Below are 7985 nucleotides of genomic sequence, written 5' to 3'. Positions count from 1 at the left end.
TTGGATTAAGTTCTAAAAAGATTCCAACTTCCAACTATGCTTTGCTTTTAATAAAATACAAAAATTAATATTAAAAACCAGATTATTATATATAAAAATTGATTGCAAAGTTATAACATAACAATCCTTATCTCAATTTAATTATTAGAAATATGATTATTTAAAAAAAAATATTAATATTTTTTCATGTAATCTTTATAAAAAAGAAATAAATGATGTTTAATTAGAGAGCTTAAGTAAATCTATACATCAACCTCATAGTTATGTTGATTATTATATTTAAATAAAGATCCAAGTCATGCTAAAATTAGTAAAATCTTTTAAAAATAAAAATAAGAATACAAAAATTTAATTGACTTCTTTATATATTTCTTGTTGAAATTGGCTCTTATGCCTAATATTAAGGACATTGCAATGACTAATTTTCAATAATTTATATTTTAGTATTTTATTACAAAAAATATTGTGGTTATTAAAATAAAAAAGTATTGAAAAAAAATATAAGTGACATTATAGCTTTTGCAATTGCTATAATGTCACTTATATTTTAAAACTTAGAATTTTATTTTTATTTTTATAAGAAATAAAATAAATACTATAATTGATTATGTAGTTACTAGATTGATTGACCATAAAGCATTTCTAACTAACCTCTGGTGCATTAAACAAAACATCACAATTAGTTTATTAAAAGTTTTATATGAAAATTTAAAAGAAGTTGCTATACATGATAGATACTAATTCTAAAACTTGGCATTAGATAAAATTGTAACTCAAATTTTATGCTTTTAAATATTTTAGAAAAATATAATATTTATGGTTGTTATAAAATTATATAAAAAATTAAATGATTTTTTTTTGTTTTTATTAAAAATAAAGCACAAGTTCTATCTTATATCTTTATAATGTGAGTATTAGTAAGTATATTTATAAATTATAATAGTTTATCAAATTTACTATGTAATTAAAATTTATTTTTTTACTTTGGTAGGTGTCTCAAAGCATTTTGGAGTTTATATGTACTTAATAGGTATTTAAATTAGTATCTAATATAATAAATTATTTAAAAAAAACATATAAAAAACATACAATTTTATGAGAGAATTTTAAGAATGATTGAATATAAACAATTAAAAGATAAAGACACAAATATTTAAAGAAATATATTAATCAAATATTTTTAATAGCATTGATTATAATTAGTGATGTTAAATAGGATTTATACTCCTTTTTTTTATTTGTAATAAATTTTGAGGATATATTAGAAGAAAATTTATTTTATGATTTGAAATTTAATCCTAAATCTCTATTATGAGCACAATCAATAGACCATTGGCTTGTTGAGCTCAAATTTTGGTTGTTTATATTATATTTATTTGATTTTAATTATAACTTAATCTAGTTATAATATTAATGATGCTAAATGCCTTAGGATGAGATGTAAAGCATCTTAAAGCTACTTATTGATAGCCAATTAACCTAATTAATATGTAGTTTTTTGTAATAAGTTAAAAATATTGCTAAAAAAGTTAACTTTAGAAGTAATTTAGAAAGATCCATTTTATTATAATAAAAGAACTATAATCTTTATTAGATTTATTAAAAAAATAATTAACAAGAAATTTTTGTAGGTGTTTAAGTACAAAGGTATTTGCATCCATCATATTGCCATTTAGAATCTATCCATTAACTTGGAGAACAACATTCATGTGACCATTTGGATTTTAGAGCTGAAATTTCAAGAAGTGGATAACTTTGAGCTATGCTTTTGATTACACTTGGCAAACTTGATTTGTAGCTTAGATAAGCTTGTGGCATCTAATTAAAGAAGGAATTAATTTCTATAAAGATTAAGTTTATCATTCTCCTTGGATTTGTTTTAGATATAATTGAATCTCATTGCTTGAATTTATTAATAAAATTTGGATAAAAATGAGTAATAATATAAAATAAATGTCAAATAAATAATTAAAAATTTCAATAAATTTTATTGATAGATAGTACAATTGAATGGAATCTTTAAATTAGTTATGAAGTGATTTTGTAAATAATATATTATAATAACATCCATTTGATAGATTATGATGAATGCTAAATTGGATGGAAGTTTATAACTTAGAAGTTAATAATTTAGGTTGGATCAAATATAATTTAGTTAATTTAAGGTAATCATATTCTATTTAACTCTTATGTAGGATTTTAAGCCATTCAATTTAAATTTATTTATTTCTCCCGAAATTTTAGTACAATTGTTAAATCTTATTTAGAAGGCAATTATATAAATTTTGGCATTGTTAGTTTAGCATTATAGGTTGGCATTGCTTAGAGTATAGAATAGAGAGATTTAAATTAAGGCTTAATTTCTTTTCAAGTCATTAACTTATCTTAGCTTTTATTCCAATTAATTTAGATGATTAATTTGGATGATTAAATTAGTTTAGATGATTAAAGAAATTGCAACAAAACTTTCTTCTTGAAACAACATTTCAATCTTGTGTACCATCTTGTAGTTTTATTAGGACCAAAAATCTTAAATAGATGCCAATGGTTGTTTTAAATTTATTATCTTTGATTGCAACTATTATTATATTATAGTGGCTTCTTTTTAAAGTTTTAGAATTTATATAATTATTAATAAGATTGGATTAATAGATGGTAAGATAGTTTTTGTTATAGAACTTTAGTAGTATTGGCAATGATGTTTCAATATCGAAAAACTTTAAACAATAAGTTGCCTTAAATGTTGTCTTATAAGTTTTATTTTTTATTTTTATTTATTTTAAATATTTGTGGTCAAATATTTGTACAACATTGATAGAGAATAAAAAAACTTATATATCCTAATTAATGATTTTAGTGGATATGTAAAAGTTGAAAGGTGACTCTACTTATCTATAGCTTGTATAAAACTTAGGTAGATATTTATTTTCCACCACATAGACTATGCTTGTATAAAGAAAATTTAATATTAGAATAAAATTCACCCTTTACTTCAAATTAAAAGATGGTTTTGATTAAGAGTTTCTTATAATTGGTGGTGTGAAGTGAGAGAAGCAATTAACAAATACAAAACAAGTGAACTAAGTGCAATCAAGTAATTGCATATCAAGTAATCAAGTTACTATGAATAAGTTATAATAGTTTAAATAGTTTAAATATAGAATGCGTAAGGACTACCTCTTTTCTTTCAAGTGCTGTTTCTTGCAAATGCAACCGCTACTATTCAAAACACAGCCACTGTCCTAAAAAAACAAAGCGGTTTTTATGGTGATGGATTTGCATGTTCAAGTTTAGTGAGGCTATTAATTCCGTTATAAACCACACATAAACTACCATTGTTATGTTCTGTGTAAACGGAAAGACAAACACCAAAAGAAGACAATGAAAGATGAAGCAATGTTAGCAAGGCAATGTTTTCGTTATCAATGTATTCATTTCACTCATGTTGCAATATATCAAACATTGATCCGAAGGTGATGGAAGGCAATGATCCGATTATACTCACATCCAGACTCTTTCTTCAACATCGAGATCTGCAATAGAAGCTAACTCTACAGGCATCTTATTGTCTAGATATCAACCCAGCCTTTGCTCAAAGCAGCTTACAGTTGGACTCTGCCCTTAGTGATGGAAGAACTTCCAGGATTGGGCAATCTACAATTTTAGACTGAAGCTGTGAAGATTGGAGAATTTAGTTTTTTCAGTCGAATCGATGCAAGTTCGGTATTGTCGTGCTGCAATATTTCATACTATTTGGGTGAAACTAGACTCTCCTTTCCCACATCCGTTCATTATAGAGCAAAACATCCTACCTAAATGCAACGCACAATGGTCTGCAAACACTAACACAAGTGTCTTCATTTCATTGCATCAAATCTATCAGTGAATGAGCCTCATCATAATTACACCTATTTTTGTTAGTAAGGGATTGTCAAGAAAAATGAGGGATTGAAACTCAACCGTAGCAGTTTTTGCAGTACCAAAGCTTGCGGGCACAACACAGTTCTCTCACCGAAGTCGAAGATTCGATTTCTCCAACAGTGAGGCGCAGCTGGAGTCTTAGGCTGCAGAGTACGAGGGTGGAGTTGGTGCTGTCGGAACTCAGTTCTCTCCGTACTCTCCAAATACTGTGTAGGGCTCTGTGTTGAACGATCAAGCTACTTGATTCCTGAAAGCATTGCCCACCTAGTTGACATGCCACTGAAGAAATCGGTGAGGTACGCACTAACTTCGCGCGCCTGTGTCCAGCATCTTCCCCCTCTGGGATGTAAGCCCCAGAACAAATAAATTATCTTAACCCCTCAACGAAATTCACATTGAGGCTTCTATGTACTCTCCGAAGCACATCCACATAGTCATTCTGACACATGTGCGGTTAACACATGTTTCGGAATGAAGTATAATGTTGAGAGCAAAGCGGAAACTACGTTTCCTTTTCACCACCAAATAATATTCAAATTTCAAGTTGACGTTTTTATCAAAATTGGATCCCATTGTCCTCATAACCCCACGTGTTTTGTCAGGTATATTGTCCTGGTGTAGCAATATTATCATAATTCACCTTTAAACTTTGAAAAGAATATCAATATACTCCTAAGAACAATGAGGAGTATTACAATTGGAACCCATGGATGCTTAACAATCATCAGAAGCATGGATTTCTTTCTGAATTACTTGTTGGTTGATGACTGCTGCTTGTACCAGTGGAGGCAGTACTTAGTGGATTCAATGTACCAAAACGAGAGTACGTGGGAGAAGACCACATTCTTCTCATTCCGTGCTCAGATTTGATTCCTTTGCAGCGTTACCGATTCAAATATGCTTCATTCTGTTTCTCTTGTCAACGTAGGAATAAGCTTAGTCATACAAGAAGGGAACAAATAATATTATAGAATTCCCCTACCGTGGTACGATGATTGTAGACTACTTAAATGACAAATCTGGGAAGAGGGTAGGACCACGTAGTGCATGGAGAGACTTAAAGTTGGTCGAAGAATCAATAGGGAAACTGTGCCAATGTTTCTATTATAAGCTCGACGCAACAGTCTCACATTGACAGTTGCATGAGTCAAAGGCATACACTGGTGGAATGTTACTTACTGGTTTGTGAAGCACCTCTTGGAATTTCCTTTCAATGATCAAACACAATTACAGAATAGTTTATTGACTTCACTGGAGTACACGTTGGGTTCGAGTATACTCCAAAAAACCCCTAGCATTGGCACAAGTTGTGGTTGCAATTGCAGCATTCTGCTACATTGCAATATTCCAAGGATCATAAAATATCTCAGAAATTCCAGGTCATCAATACTTACAATTCTAATCATAGAGGAATGCTCTTAGAGTTGCCGACCCCATCTTTTACATATATATTAAGTCCTATCGCACTCCTGTAAGAAGGCCACCAGAGAAAACAAATTATCAAGTGATAAATGCAATAAATAGACGCGAATATTCTACCGACAAACTTGAAAAGCCTCACACTGGAACTTAAACAATAGTCAAAATTGCATCACCATGTTCATAATGGAACTATTGCGACCAGAACAACCCACAAAACTGTATCCCGAGAATATCGTGGTCCCGACCAGGTTATGATGACACAGTCGTGGTACTCAGGCATCGATTTCGTAACCGATTTTTCATTCTCGCAGTGTATAGGCATCCCAAAATGGTAACGACACGCTGAAGTTGGTGCTTGCCCAGCTACATTTCACACTAGGACGAACAAGTGGATCAGTGTGAACGATGTATCAGGTCATCGTTCACTTCTGTACATACTTTCAGCCCTATTTTACCAATTCGGTTCATGGAGACTCAAGTGTGGACTAGAGGTGAACATGCACGAACACGTGTGTTCCAGTCGATTCTGAATCGGCTTGGAATTCAAATACTACATAGGGTGAGTTCCGTCGATTTCAGTTGACCATGGACTATTGCAGCACAATCATCACTTCAATGCCAACGACTTGTAAGTTGCCATGCCTACACTGATATATATATTTCAAAAGTCAGTGCCAAGTGCGCATTCCCCGGGAATTCAAGGACGCAGAGCACTCGCTACCATGACCCCAAGAAAGCTAAGCTGTGTACACACTTCTCAGAATGATTGTACATATTATCCAATGATACATTGTACCACCTAACACCTGGATTTGCGCTCGCGAATGGATGTGCAGCGTATCCAACACGAGCAGGATCCCCCACACTTTCAATGTTCCGTGGGCTGGTCAATCGTAACTCGGTCCCCCCCTTTGACCAAAGCATTTAGCAACCCTAATGACTGTTGCTTTACCCGACACATGGGTTCTGAACAAACAACCTGAGGATCATGGACGAGGTCAGAACGACCTTATTCTAAAACCACGTTTGTGTGAACAATTACCATGGTCTAAGTATGGCACTGATTCTATCGCGCACCAACTGAGGAAATGAAGTTGTTCCCACTCCAGCAGTCCGAAGAACCTGGAGCTGGATTCAAGGCAACATGATTCATAGTCTTCCCGCCGTAAAGACTGGGAGTGCCGGGGGTAGCCGGATGGAGGTATTATTCACAAATCCACCGGTAATCTCATCTCATGCCGCATTGAGGGGTGTGTTGCCTTCAGTGATAGGACGACTTCTGACAGTTTCATCGGTTTCAATTTCCAAGTGGGAAAACTTGCCAGTACAGACCTTGCGAAGATCGTTCAGACATTCAGACGTGAAGGGGGTCGGGAGTTCGATGCAACGTTAGTTGACCACCAGTTTACATTTACCAATATTTCATCTCATACATGTCATCCGAGCCTATATATGCTTGATGAGTTCTGGACCCAGTCATCACCCATTCCGGCTTTCATGTGCCATCTGCAGCTTGGGCTTCTTCGTCGCATTCGAGGTCTCCAAATTCGATTCATCTTGCCTTCCGCAATCCGTGCTGGCTAGCTTTGGTGTGACAAGCAGTCGCTAGTGTCATCCTTTGGGTGACCTGCCAACTTTCAGTCACTTCTCCGAAGCAAGCTGCTACATACTCATCTCGTTGTCATAGCCTGATTTCAAGTGGAAGTGATCATGGATATCTACTCTCGTGGACTTGCAGTGAAATCGACGCTCGAATTTCCAATCTCCACACAAGACGCAATGCCACAAGAGCACCGCTGTCTTTCCCGAGAAATCTGCCCTGGACGCGATGCCAGGAGAGGGCCTGTCGAAACTTATGGAGATGTGCCGCGCACTCCCAATCATTATTGCATCGGAGTGAACTGTCCGAAGTGCAATACCACAAGACAACTTGTAGACACTTATGGAGATGGGTCACGTACTCCCAACCATTACTGTATCGGACAAAACTGCCCGAAGTGCAATACCAGCCGCCAACCATGCAAGAGCAGGATATCGGCGAGGATTCTGCACAAGTGAACTTCGGCTCATCACCAACATCCGAATTTCTCATTTCCAGCATCTGCTGGGACTGCACCCATGTCCCACTCGGAGCCTCCTCACGATTGTAGAGACTGAGGCGGTCATTTCAGAGCTAGCAGTCACCTGAACGGTGACATCCATGTCTGCGCTGGACAAGGGTTTCATTCGTGCCCCAAAGTCTCAAGCCATTGGATTATGATGATGATACTGAACCGGCGTATGAGCCCGTAATAATTCTTATGTGCAAAATTAGGATCTCGGAGTGAATTTTACTTAGAACGACTGCTGTCAGCTTTTCTCGGGCTGACCTGGTGTTTACACTGACACGGGGGTACAATCTACCCGCACGAATGCAATCAAAATATTTGAGCCAATACAAGTTCAACACAATTTGCGTTGTATTGTGTTGCTATTCCAGATCTTACTACAGTGTTTCACGTTAAGCTGCTACTTCTGCCAAGGCATAGACCAGAAATCCAGTCCACCCTGCACTGTGTTGTGGTGTACGTTCTCAGTTTGTTCGAGGTTGTGAGGCAATTTGCACTTTTGTTTGACACCATTCTCCAACACGCCAGGTTCAT

General features: G+C 34.8%; 1 long non-coding RNA gene across 1 annotated transcript; it reads right to left on the bottom strand.

The window, feature by feature from the left end:
- Nucleotides 1-3474: 3474 nt before the first annotated feature.
- LOC149986689 (uncharacterized) lies at nt 3475-5573 on the bottom strand. Its single transcript, XR_016499826.1, has 2 exons — nt 5101-5573; nt 3475-4828 (listed from the first exon to the last, which is right to left on the bottom strand). It is a non-coding gene; the product is annotated as an uncharacterized LOC149986689 (long non-coding RNA).
- Nucleotides 5574-7985: the final 2412 nt, after the last annotated feature.

This window comes from Physcomitrium patens, chromosome 21, assembly GCF_059467195.1.
Source record: "Physcomitrium patens ecotype Gransden chromosome 21, ASM5946719v1, whole genome shotgun sequence".
NCBI classification, from domain to species: domain Eukaryota; kingdom Viridiplantae; phylum Streptophyta; class Bryopsida; order Funariales; family Funariaceae; genus Physcomitrium; species Physcomitrium patens.
Note: the sequence above shows the minus strand (reverse complement) of the source record. Positions and strands in the feature narration are given on the sequence as shown.